This window comes from Vicugna pacos, chromosome 2, assembly GCF_048564905.1.
Source record: "Vicugna pacos chromosome 2, VicPac4, whole genome shotgun sequence".
Taxonomy (NCBI): Eukaryota; Metazoa; Chordata; class Mammalia; order Artiodactyla; family Camelidae; genus Vicugna; species Vicugna pacos.
Window position 1 is genome coordinate 86,354,614 of NC_132988.1, and position 14,141 is coordinate 86,368,754.

The following is a 14,141-nucleotide window of genomic DNA, read 5'->3' on the forward strand; positions in this document are numbered from 1 at the left end:
CTACATCAGGGAAACACATTCAATATCATTGCATTAGGGAAATACAAATCAAAACAAATGAGATACCACTTTACACTTACCAGGATGGCTATAATCAAAAAGTCAGACAATAACAAGGGTTGGCAAGGAGGTGGAGAAAGTAGAAAACCCCCACATAGCTGATGAGAATGTAAAATGGTGTAACCACTTTGGAAAACCGTCTCATAGTTCCTCAAATGCTTTAACGTAGGCTCAAGTAATTAAACACAGAGTTACCATTTGGAAGGAGAATTCATAAAATGGCTGCACTTAGGCTAACAGATTGCTTATTCTTATGCTTGCTCTTAAACTGGACAACTATCCTGACTGACTGGTTGCTGTTCACAGCTCCATTGTTAAAATGAAGCTAATAATTTTACTGTCCCTGCTTTATTCCAGTAATCGAAAACAATAATCATGCTAGGTTTCTGAGTTTTTCTCCACAAAGAAGTTCACAGGACTGTAACCTTACAAAATAGCCTGAATTACCAAGAAGACCACACCTTGGGCGCTTATAAAGAGATGGAAAGAGTGACAACCACTAGCCTCTATAGAATTGGTCACCTGGGGACACCATGACGCCACTATGAGTCTTATGAGAAGAAAATAATTCTGTTGATTGTTATCAATGCTTTAATGTTTAAGCTATGGCTATATCATCACCCTACCGCATCCCCAAGATGGGTTCACAGTTTTGAAGGCACCAGCCTGCTGTGAGTCCCCTTTGCCCAGCAAAGTAATAAAGCTGTCTCTTTTCTTCTAAGCTCTAAAACCTTGTCTCTGAGTTTCAGTTTGGCTTGTCAGGGATCTTTTGGCAACAATATGATCTATCAATTCTACTCCTAGAGAAATGAAAACATACAGAATTTGAACAGAAATATCCATAGTTGCACTATTCATAATAGCCAAAAGTAGAAACAGCCCAAATGTGCCACAACTGATAAATGGGTAAACAAAATGCAGTATATACATACAATAGAGTGTCATCCAGCTATAACAAGGAGTGAAATGCCAGTACACACTATGACATAGATGAATCTCAAAAACACTGTGCTGAGTGAAAGAAGCCAGACATAAAATAAATCACATATTATGTGACTCCATTTATATGAAAGGAAAATTCATAGTGACCAAGAGTAGATGGGTGGTTGCTCAGGGCTGAGGGGACGGGTGGTGAGGGTGAGGGAAAGAGAATTAATAGATACATAGTTCCTTTCAAGGCGGAATGAATATGTTCTCAAATTAGACTTTGGCAGTGGTTGCACAACCCCATGAATACACTAAAAACAGTGCATTGCACATGATAAATGGGTGAAGTTTATGGAGTGTGAATTATATCTTAATAAAGCAGTTTTTAAAATGCAATTCATTCTAGGTATATCTTGTAAAAATGTTTTGACTGGATTCCAGCCATTTAGTATCAAGCATTCTTCAATGTGGGATAGACTTCAGTGACTGAAAACATCAGACACTTCCTTTCTCTTTGCCCGTTTATGATTCTTTCCCATGCACCCATATTAAAAGCATCTAATTCTGTGTTGTGTGCACCTGGTAGGTGCCCTGTAAAGTTTATCCCTTTTCAAAGCTAAGTGCTAGGAAAATCTTTACTTCTACTAAAGATGCACTGTATTTCCTCTTCCACTCAGAGCTCAATTTTTGTCTTAGTGGGGTTTGGTCTTCTCTTTAATACTTTGATAATAGCTTACTTCAAGGGAGTCTGGAAAATGCTATCTAGCTGTGAGCTAAACAGAAAGGAAAGAAACCAAGTTTTGGTGAGCAGCTGTCAAAGTCTCTGCTGTAAAGTTTTATATACCGCGTTGGCCTGTGCTAAGCATGAAGTAGGCAAGTACGTGTTTGGCAGTTACAGCAATAGCCTCTCTACCCTGAGATCATGTTTATTGCCTTCTCTAGGCTTCTAACTCATTCTGACTGTTTTCCAACTGCAGATATAAGGGTGGCACTCAGGATGCCAGAGGGATCAGAGTTTTTCCCTTCCTTTCTACAAAGGGATACTGTTTTACTTGTGTTTACAATCATTTTCCTGACTTACCATTTTGTCCTTCTGTGGCACATTGTGAGTAATTTGATCATGAGTCCTGACCCTTTCCTTTGTAGCTTGTAAGTTTGAATTATTATTGTTCCTGCAGTCAATTAAAAAAGTTGCTTTTAATTTCATTCCCAAATATCATGAGTCAAATAGAATGCTCATATGAACTTTTTTCTAATTGAAGTATAGTCAGTTAAAATGTGTCCATTTCTGGTGTACAGCATAATGTCCCTGTCATGTGTATGTGTATCTGTGTGTGTGTGTGTGTGTGTGTGTGTGTATACATATACATAAATTTGTTTTCATAGTCTTTTTCATTAAAGGTTATTACAAGATACTGAATATGGTTCCCTGTGTTATACAGAAGAAATTTGGGTTTTATCTATTTTTATATATAGTGGTTAACATTTGCAAATCTCAAACTCCCAAATTTGTCCCTTCCCACCCCCTTTCTCTGGTAACCATAAGATTATTTACTATGTCTGCGAGTCTGTTTCTTTTGTGGATGAGTTCATTAGTGTTCTCTTTTTTCTTTTTAAATTTTTTATATGAACTTTTAATTACCTTGTTCTCCACTGAATTTCATTGCTCTTTAATTACTGTTACTGGATAATTTTTACTCATCACGTACAGGACATGACTTGCTTGTATAACTGATCACAGCATCATTTGGTTTGCCCTGCTCTATGAATGCATCCATGATATGTAATTCACCTCTGCTACCTCAGTTTTTACATTTAAAGTCTGCCTGGTTTTAATTTAATTTCAAAGGTGATGGCCATTTCATTTTTGTCAGAATCTCTTCTTTGACCTCAAATTTCCATTTATACCTAATTTTACATGAAAACAAATGAAGCCCATTATTATAAGCACTGCCCACTGCTTCCTTCTGTCTCCCCTATTCCTTGGAGTATGAACACATCAGTTTTGCCAGAACACATTGGGACTGTTTTCCTTTTTACCAGAAGAGAAGAATCTCTGCTAGGAGGTAATACTTTTTATAGTATAATAAAGATATTCTAATCTAGCAAAAAAAAAGCAATGTTTTTCTTTGAAGAGGTGAAATAAGGAGAAACCCATTCATGTCACTTCAAGCTCTCAGTTATGCTCATTAATTTTTTTCAAGAGCATCTGTGCCACTTGAAGATCAGCTCAGTTTGTGTTTTACATGTTTATTTCTCACTCTCATCACATGCCCATTATGGACCGGCTATAGCCCCTCTCCATCACCGTACATCTGGGACACAGGCTTAGGAACAGCACCTGCCTGCAGGTCTCATGGAAGGACCACATCACTTCCTCCCACACGCCAAACCCAGTAGCCAAGCTGACCTCAATGGGCAGAGTCTGTACAAAGGAGGCAGGAAGTATTTCTGAACAATCATGCAATCTATCACAATCCTCTTTTTAAAAAAAAGAAGAAGAAGAATGTATAGTTCTGTTAGTTCTTTTCATTTTAGTTAGTACTTGATTAGTATTTATTTAATTATCCTTGGTTGCCTGCTTTTTTTGGCCTAATACATTATGAATATTTTCTCTTGTCGATAAACTCTCTTGTGTAATGTGACTTTCAATAGTTGTTTATTCTTCCATGGCATGGTTATATGTAATTCACTAAACCGTTCTTCTTGGCTGGATATTTAGGTGGCTCTGTTTGGAGGTAATATTCAAATGGACAGGCTCCTTACCTAGAAAACATGAACATCTTTTTTTTTTTCCCATACAATCTATTCAAAAGAAAGAAGTCACTTATCTTCAATAAAATAAAAAAAGTAATGGACTTCTCTAAGAAGCTGATGGCCTTTGGATCTGTTTTAGGCAGAGTCTTCAAAGTACTGGGTTTTGCTTGAGATAATCAGACTTCCTTCAACTTGCAGCAATAAGGAAATGGAGGCACATTCTTTGCCCCCATTCCTCTCTAGTTTGGACAGGTAAATGTTTTTCCTTGCATAGAGAAAATGTGGAAGCGCCCTATGGCAGACAAGGTTAACTATCTATCTGCTTGTCCTCTGTCCATGCAAAGAGTTGTTACTGGAGAGAAACTGCCAGCCAGGGGCTGCAATTCTCAATTCCCCTGACATCTCTGTGCGATCTTGAGTGGCTAGTTGTCACCAGCAGAAGGTGATCAAGTGATGGGTGTTGCTGCCAGACAAGGAGGTTAAAAAGCGCTGCCTTTCTCCCCCTCTCTCCCTTTCAGCCCTGGGAAAGGCTGAGCCACAAGAGGAAAGGAGCCTGCGTCCCTGAATCACTCCAAGGAGGAAGACCAGCCCTTGGACTGGGAACCCTGGCCATGGACTTCGATGTGTGACTGAGCCATGGAAATGCTGGGGTTTACTCAATACAGAACCAGCTTTGCCCAAACCAAGACACCCACGTCCAGTGTTTTCCCCAGAAGTTAAGGGGGTATAAAAATGAAAGCAAATGCCTTTGAGCATTCATCCTATGTCCCCCCGGACACAGGAAAGACAGAAAGAGGACTACTCAGGTTACAAAATGCAAGTGTAGGGCTTGAACTAATTTCTCCTCTAGGAACCATTATGCTGCCCCAAACGAATATTTGTTCAGTAAACACCAACTAGAGAAATCAGTACAGGCACGGAGCCAGCCTCAACTCCCAGAGCCCGCTGTTGGATTTCCAACTAAAGTTACACGTGTGATCTCCACGTTCTTTTGAACTGGCAAAATGAGGAACGTAATGCAAATATTAAGAGTAGGACCTTGGAAATAAACCAACCTGTATTCAAATCACAGCTCATTCCAATTAAAACAAATTTTTTTTTTAAAACACAGCTTAGCCATGGACTAACTCTTGGCTAAAATTCCAAGAACAGTAGCCGAAAATCCCTGCTGTATAACTGAAGAGAGAACCTCTGCTGCGTTGAGCCGGGATGTCATAGTTTGCTCCACAGTCTTGTCCAGGCTGGGCACTCAACAATTTCACAACAGCCTCTGCTACGGGTGTCCAAGCCACCACTGCCCCGGAGCCTGCCTTTTCAGCTGCCATTTCTGCCACCACCTCCAGAGAGCCTGGGTCAGTTTGGGCCCCTGGAAAAGCAGACATGAAGACAGAATTAGAAGTGGAAGAGACTGACTGAGGGAAATGCCCAGAAAAGACAAAGAGGGAGGGAGCAAGAGTAGGAAGGAAGAGCATTCAGACCACGGTGCAGGGCTGATACCTGTGAAAAGAGAGAGGGAAGGAGGCAGGTTCGGGTAAGAAGAGCCTCAGGCCATAGTGACTTCTGTGAAAGTCTCCAACAGGCAGAACAGGAGCCTCTCGCATTGAAGAGGAATAGCCCAGCTCCTTCACCCGCTCTGTTCCCTTGCACTGAATCAAGCTGCTTGGTTAAAGCAGAGACTTGTCATGAATGCTGTAAAAGGCTGTCAACGGCTTTCAGTTAATTATACCCTCACAGCAGGTCTCTTGATGGGAGATCTGAGTGGCATTTCCACACTGCCAAAGGATTGCTCCCATCTTTGCCTTTGGCATCACTGGCTTCTGAGTCAAAGTCTGACTGATGGAGATTAGACCAGATGCCCTTGATGCAAGGATGCCTGGGGGAGCAGGTGACTGGCATTTTTCAGCACTAACAGTCTTCTTAAACATAGGTCAGAACAAATGCGTGTAAAGCCCTTAGCCCAATGCCTGGTGCATAACAGGCACTGGATGAACGGTAGCTGTCATCCTCACTAACCTCCCTGAGTGTGTCAGGGAAGGCGGTGGAAGGAGAATGGGTTGTGGGATCCACCTGCCCTGGGTTCAGATCTTGACTCCAGCCTCCCAATGAAATTGACTAAGGGACTTAGCCTTTCTGAGCCTAGTTTCCTCATCTGTGAGGCTGCCTTTGTGGAGTCATAATGAAGGTTTGTGTCACTATATAGAAAATAGTTAGTCCAGAGTAGGATATATTTACTATGCAGTGAGCAGAGTAGGGAGCGCCAAGATTAGAGTGTAAACTCCGTGCGGTGGGCACTAAGCCAATCTCGTCTTTGTAGGCCTGGCCCTCGGTGTGGACTGTGGCATATACCAGGCCCTCGATAGACATTTGTTCATGAATGAATGGATGAGTGAATGAATAGACATTTTTTTCTTATTGATAAATAACAAAGACAAAGCTACATGAATCGTTTTGAACTAGGATTCTGTTTTGCAGACTAATTCTTCCTAAAAATGTCCTCTCTTCTCATTTGTTTCCAGTGTTCTTACATTCAATCTAACCTCTCTCCAAGGAGCTTAGAGATTATAGAGTCAAGTAGTTTTATTTCATTTCATTAATTTAGTTGTACTCTTATCAAAGTAATAGAATACTTAGTTTTAAGTGTCACATAGTCAGGACAAAACATCTTCCCCTTGGCCCACTCCTCCCAGCCCTGATTCCGATTCCTCAGAGGCAACCAGTTTCAACTCTTCAACTGTTTCTTTGGTATTTACTTCCATATCTCTACTTCTTGATTTTTTAAAACATTAGACGTTACTGATTTTTTTATTGTAGAAAATGGGAGTTCATATCTCTTCTTCCTACGCACGAACACCCACACCCGCAACAGGCATACACTCACACACACAATCTTACCTCCTTCCATCCAGTATAGTTGTTTCAATTATTTCACAGTTTTTATTAACTCCATAGTGTGTTTATTGCAGTAGGATTATGCCGCTGCTGAGCTATGAGGATACCGCGATTGTATTTTACTTTTCATGTAATTTTTGTGTCCTCCTTAGTTTATAATTGATTTTTTTTCATTTGCTCACTTGTGACAATCACAAATTCATTTTCAAATTATCCCCCAGAGCTGTAAAACCTTGATGGTCAAACCCGCGAGGTCTTCCAGCAGTCCTCCTTCTCCTGAGAGTCCTCTCTCCTGGTGCGCTCCAGCCTGGACAGGCTGCTCCCCGGGCTGGCCGCACGCCTGCTGTCTGGGAGGGAGGGGTGCTTCCCTCCAGCCCCATCTGAGAGATGGTTCCACCTCTCTCTTGTGTAGGGTCCCCATTGCCATAATCCCTTGTCTTCCTCTTACTTGGTTTACTCCAGTGACTTCCTGAGAAAGAACACATAGGAAGTAAGGGTTTTTGTTTTTTGTTTTTTGGTTTTTTTGAGACTTTATCTGCAAAAATCATTGTGCTACCCTGTCAGTATAATCCATTGAGACTGAAAAATTATTAGACTAGGAAATACATTATTGCAATTTTTCATCCCATAGTTTGACCAAGTATAACAGAAGTTCCAAAAGAACAGTGGCTTGGACAAGACTGAGGCTTGTCTCTCTCATAGAAACTTTGGCATGAGTAACCCCGGGCTGGTTCGATGGCTCCACAGTCATCCGGAACCCAGCCCTTTCAATCCCCTTGCTCACCATGCCCAACAGACAGATTCCACTTTGTGATTTAGGATAATTGCTTCAGCCTCAGGCTTCACATCCTCATTCAGACCATCAAGAATAAGAAAGAGGGAGTAGAAAGAGAAAGCACATCCCTGAAGGACACTTTCTAAAGGCTCCACACACAGCTTGTTTTGTCCTGACTATGTGACACTTAACTTTCCATCCTTATTTCATCCTTGTTTCTAACCTTATCTTTATGATCTCTCCCACAGATTTGATCGCATCATGACTATTATTGGATTTTAAGCACATGGTGTGAAGTAAACATGCCTCTTAATTTGTATCACTTTCCATTTTTAATTTGTAACCAGATGTTGGCTGTCATTAACCACCATTTCTCTCTCATCCTACGTTTGAAGCACAACATCATCATAGCCCCTAGAAGAAAACCCACCCCACAAATCAATAATAATTTTGGCAGGTTGGCCTGGTCATCTTCCAGGGGCATTTGTCCATGTTGGAGGCTTCAGGGGTCTGAATTGCTTTTAAGTTCCCTGGTGGTGAAGGGCATGCAATGGGAAGCAGGGGAGATGCTACTGTTTCCCATCCTGTGGGAGAAAGTGCTTTCTTTGAGAGAAAAAATGAAAAGAAGCACAGAAAAGAAAGAAGAGTCTTGGCCACGTTCAAGTCCCTCGTTCTATTTGTTTCTAAGACCCAGCTGCCTGTATGTCCTCCCCACGGTTTGTTTGTTTGAAGTTGTCATGAATCCTAGTAATAAATCTTTCTTTTTGCCCAAGCCAGTTAAACTGGATTTCTGTTACTTGGAAACACAGTGATCCTGACTAATGCATATTCAAACAAAGCCAACTCTTGTACCTGCCACAGAGATTTCTCATCATGCACACGGCTAGTTTCCCCACTGGGGGAGAAATTGGGGGGTGATGGCCAAAAGGTAGATGGTTCTTTCTGGGGAAATGTTCCAAAATTGAGGGTGGTAATGGTTGCACAGTTCTGCAAATCCACCAAGAGCTACTGACTGATATAAATGGGTGAATTTTACGGTATGTGATCTGTATCTCAATCTACCTGTTTTTAAAAACTATTATAAGCTGTAGAATTGCCATCTGTATCTATAAAATAGTTAGCAAGGGGCCCTCCTTAAATCTACCTACAGCTAGTTTAATTCAGGGCTGGTGTAAGAGTGGTGGCTGGGACCATTAGTGTTCTCCCCACAGAAGATGAGTAAGCTTTGTTCCTGCAAGAGAAGATGCAGAAGTGCCTGTTCTCAGAGACCAGCAAAAACAATCACCATGGCCTGGGTCACGAGGGCTTCCCAAAGAATCGAAGGGAATCAATCCAAAGTAAAGAAGATCTGCTTGAGTGAACATTTTCAATACAACAAAAATAGAATAAGAAAGTCTGAAGAAACATTGAGTTCATGTTCTAATACAAGCATTTAGATTTTCTTTCATTTAGACTTATAATTAAGAACGTCTAGGAGAGGGTAGAGCTCAAGTGGTTGATCGCATTCTTAGCATACACAAGGTCCTGGGCTCAATCCCTAGGACCTCCTTTAAAAAAAAAAATAAACCTAATTACCTCCTCCAGCCAAAAAAATAATAACTAAAAAAAAAGAAGAAAAACATCTTACCACAAGTTTAAAAAAAAAAATCTTCCTTAGAAGCCAGGCCTGGAAAATCAAGACTGATTCAGCAATTTATTGGATTTATACATGTTTCCTTATTCATTCTCACACTTCCTGGGAGCCTGACTGCACAGAGATAATCAAGACATCGTCCGGGCAAGGAGGAGCTCTTGGCCCAGTGGTGGAGTTTCAAGTGCTCAAGCAATGTCAACCCAGCAGGAAGAGGGCCCTGTGAAGACCTGAGCTGGGGGCACTGGGGGCCCTGGGAGTCATGGCTATTATGGCCTATTTTACTTGCAAATAATGTGGTGCTCATTTACCTGCCTAAGCCTCCACTTTCCCACCTATAAAGGGAAGCTAATTATAGCAAGAAATGATTGCATCCTTGCCCTCGGTGGCCTGACTTGAAAGAAGTGCAGATCAAACTCTTGCTGGTGAGTTAGTTCCCCAGAAGACAGTAACTCAGTATGTAAATCTCTGGAAGGAGCTACCTAAATACAAGATTCCCATTAGTATTATCAGATTTTTCATTCATTTATTCATCCAAGAAATATTTATTGAACATCTATTAACCATGCTTCTCAAACTGGAATACACAACAGTGGCCGTGTATCAGAGGATAAATAGACTCAGAAATTCAATATTGCACAGCTTTTCAAAGCATTAAGTTCACCTAGTATAAGCAATTCATAACATTTTTATGTTAAATAAATATGGGTATGCTTCAGACAGGGATGCCAAATGCATACAAAGTTTTAGGATTAAGTATTTGGGGCTTTATAGTAGACTTCTTTGATTTATGTCTTCCAGAATTCAGGGAGAATCTATTCATTCTCTTCTGCCACTAACTGAGCATCAATTGTTAAGTAAGTATCTTAGAAGATGCAAAATATACATCCCTCCAAAAGTATATGATCTGAACTGAAACAAACAAGATACATTAACAAATGAATCAAGTAGCTATCCACACACTTGTCTTTTGAGAAGTGTGAGAGATTGGTCTGTGTCTGTGAAGTCATTTTATTTATTTTTATATATTTTATTTTTTTAAATTTATTCATTTTTACGGGGGAGGGGTATAGCTCAGTGGTAGAGCATGTGCTTAGCATGCACAAGGTCCTGGGTTCAATCCCCAGTCCCTCCAGTAAAATAAATAAATAAACCTAATTACCTCCCCCTGCCGAAAAAACACAATAAAATTTATTCATTTTTGTTAACAGAGATACTGGGCATTGAACCCAGGACCTCATGCATGCTAAGCATGCTCTACCACTGAGCTCTACGCTCACCTCTGTGAAGTCATTTTAAATTAGACTCCTGACATGACAGAACTATGAGAAACCAATTCAGGGGCCCCACTAGAGAAATCTGGAGAAGAAAATGAAATTCAGCAGATAAGTCACTAAGCAAACAGATCCAGAAATAGCCAAAGATGGGTCTTTCTTACACAGAGCGAAAGCTCACATCTAAGATTATCAAGGCAGGTGGGCTTGGAAGGATGGAGAAGATTTCAAAGGGCAGGGATTGGGGAAAGGCCGTTCCAGGTAAATGGACTGACATCTAGAAAAGGGACAAAGTCAGGAAAAGTGAAGTTGTATTTGGGGCTCAGGGGGTAATCAGTTGATCGAAAATAGAAGTTTCACCCAGCATGCCAGCACAGCCCAATGGAGGGACTTTGAAATCAAGGACAAAGATTGTGACATGTACCTGCCACTTAGCACACGACCAAGGGACACTTGCTGACTTACACGGGCAGGACACGGCAGATGTGAAGATGTTCTCCACGGCTCCCCGGCAAGTCAGAACAAGCTCAGCTCCAGGGTCTGCTGGACGTGTTTCCAGTTTGCTCCCTCCTCCTCTTCCTGCACCTCTCTGTCTATTCTCTCCCATTCTGTTTTTTAAAAACTGTTCCATCTTTATCAGAAAAGCAACCAAACACACACATGGAGACTCTTGAGATACTCCCCACACCACTAGCTTCACTATATGCTGTTGCCGACGAAATGAAACACAGAGTGGTTGTGGTGCAAAATGTCTCCCGAGATTCGGGTTCCTTTATTTTTATATCCTTTACACAAAAGAGCAACCCTTACCAAGCGCAGTTAGCAAGCATTTTTTTGAATTGACGCAAGCGCACTACATCTAAGACATTCTTCTTCTTTATCTCCTTATCTTACATTCAGACCCTCCTGTTCCCAGGCCTGTTCCTTTTGAGGAACTAATAAACATCCTTGTTTGCAAGCAATGTTTCTCCCAGGATCAGGCAGGGTCACTTGGCAGGAAATTCTGTTTGCAGACAAGTCCAGCCACTTCTGTGAGATGTCCCACGTGCAGGCACATCCACAGTTTTCATGCTAAATCTCCTTTAATATGCAGTTCAGTCTGGAGTAGTCCCATGAGATGACTCATTCCGAGGTGGAATAACATGCTGGTGGATAAAGCAAGAAAGGATTAGGACTGCCTCGTTTGGGTGTGTGTTACCCTTGCAAGTTTGTAATTTTTACCTCTTCACAGTTGCTATATTGTCCACCCATGCTGGGAAGGAACTGTGTCTTAATTAGTTTAATTCCCTGTGTCCTGACACATAGTGCGAGGTTCAAAGGAGTCAATAACAGCACCCTTCTTCCCCACCCAATCTCGGAACTGTCTGAGATATAAAGGGAGCAAACAGGTGGAGGTCAAAAAAAATGAGCAGCTTAATTATTGGAAAAAACTGAATGGGACCATGTGCTTTAGCTGGGCAGCAACAGTGGGTGTCCCAACAATTGAAACCAAGGATTAGACAGACTCACCCACCCACTCAGCCACAAGCCGACCTAGAAAACTGCAGGTCTCACCCCACCAGTCAGAGTCTTTATTGGGTAGCCAATTGCAGAACAAGGCATGTGCTTTCTGCAGGCTGATCCCAGAGAAAGGGAAGAAGAAGATCTGAGGGTTGGATGCCAGCAACTCCTTCCCAAGCCACCAGCATCTCCCGGGGGAAGATTGAAGCAAGGAGGCATGAAAGGGCAGATGTATTATCCTATAAAGTGTTCGTAAAGGCCAAGACATCCCCACCCTCATTATGTGGTGTTGTGTGCCCCAGATGTGTGCGCCTGATTGTCTATGTGATGAGCACTTTACTAAGGCCAACTTGAAACGTGAGGCCTGATGAGCAAAGGTGCTCAGTCATTCCAGCTGATCCTCTGTCCCGTAGAGGGCGTCGCAGCACACCTTGTTGTCCTGGAAAGAATCAATTGATCCGCCCCTCTTACTTATGCAATGCATTGTCCAGGAAGCGTTGAAGGAGGGCAAAGGGTGTAGCAGGAGGAATCCTGGAACGGTTCACCGGGGAGACCTCCAGAATGCAAAGCAGTTTGCTGGGGGAGGATGGAATGAATTTGCATAAGGAGCCCAGGGCCTTCTGGGAGAGAATGAACTGGGGTCCCAACACTCAGGCTTCAACACCTGCTTTCAGAAATCTAAAGACTTGCAGACTGGCTGGCCAGATGGAAGTAGCATTGATCTTTCCAAGAGACAATAAAATTTGAGAATACAGTAAAATTTGAGATTATAGTAAAGGGCCTTTTTTTTTAATTTAAATTATTTTAAAAACAATACTTTTTCACCAGAAGGTGGCATATTTTCAACAATAAAAAAAAGCCTAATGCTCCAATGATGCTTTGCCTAGAAATATACACACACAATATTATCTTGATAACATTGAATCAGTGGTAACACCATAGAGTCGGGCTGTAAGTAAATTGTATACTATAACAGAAGAATGTGGGATTCTAAGCCTATTAATAATATAAATATTAAATATAATATATATAATAATATAGAGAGAGCAAACGTTTAACCCATTTATTAAACCAAAATTTTCAAGCTTAGTAGCACACAATAAATAATCACACTAATTGCAAATAATTATTGCAAGTTTTTTCTTTAAGAAAAAGTCTGATTGGCTCTCTTCTTGCAAACAGCCCAGTGTGTGTTCCATATGTATATCAAGTTCATAGAGTTTTAGAATTAAAGGAGATCTTAGAAACCATCTAGTTATTTAGTTAAGCAGATCCGCATTTCTTTCATTTTACAGACATATAAGTGATATACCCAAGGTCAAGTTATTGCAGAGACAAATCTAGACCAGTTTCTTGATTTCTGCTTCATACCTTTAAATGCACATTTTCAAGTATGCAGTGTTCTATAAATATCAATCAGGACACATTCACTCGTTATGTTGTTCAAGTTTCCTATGTCCTTACTGTCTACCCACTCCATCAGTTACTGAAAGAGTTGAAATCGCCAAATATAATGTTAGATTTGTCTATTTTTTAATGTGCATTTTAAAATATTTCCTAATTCTGAATTGCCTCTATTTTAGACTTTCCATCCACCTGATCTAAACTAAAGCAGTTTTCTGCATGGATAGGAACAGCAGAATGGAATCAATAAATAGTACAAAGTTGTCCCCAAACCCTGGCACTTCCTGGGAATGGAAGGAGTTACAGTGAGGCGTGGAAAATGCACCGTGGAGCCAGTGACCCCGCAGGGGTTCCCAGCAATGTGCTCAGACGTTTACATAAACTTTTCAAAAGTAAGATATTTTAACCCCAATTGGTTCAGATAGCTGTCCCCTTCCATCTTGAATTCCTGTCTGTCATTTCCCTTATATCAAAGACATTAGAGTGATTACAGGCACTTTTGGGTCCTGCTGAGGAGAAACAGAGTGGGGACTGTGTCAGCTACAATTTTGAAAGTTGTTTTGGAAAGTTTCAGTAAAACAAGTGAGAAGTGACAGACAGCATTTGAATTATTTATTTTATTACAAAGCCAAAAGGAAAACATTTCCCCAACATTATTGAGGTATAATTGACAAAGCTGTATAAACTTAAGGTGTACAACATGATGATATATGTATCTGTTGTGAAATGATTATCACAATAAAGTTAGCTAACACTCCCATCACTTCACCTAGTTATCATCTGAAAGAAAATTCAGATTAAAAAAATTAGTGGAATATGAAATATGGTTATTGTCAAGAATGAAACCAATAGAAATTAGAATTTTTCTGACATTGAAAAGCAAATTGTGACCAAAGAATTCCAGATCAGACCAAAAGCAGTAATT

General features: G+C 40.9%; 1 long non-coding RNA gene across 1 annotated transcript; it reads right to left on the reverse strand.

The window, feature by feature from the left end:
* Positions 1–4,783: 4,783 nt before the first annotated feature.
* On the reverse strand, positions 4,784–5,825 carry LOC140700298 (uncharacterized). The gene is made up of 2 exons (XR_012078687.1): positions 5,242–5,825; positions 4,784–5,110 (listed from the first exon to the last, which is right to left on the reverse strand). It is a non-coding gene; the product is annotated as an uncharacterized lncRNA (long non-coding RNA).
* Positions 5,826–14,141: the final 8,316 nt, after the last annotated feature.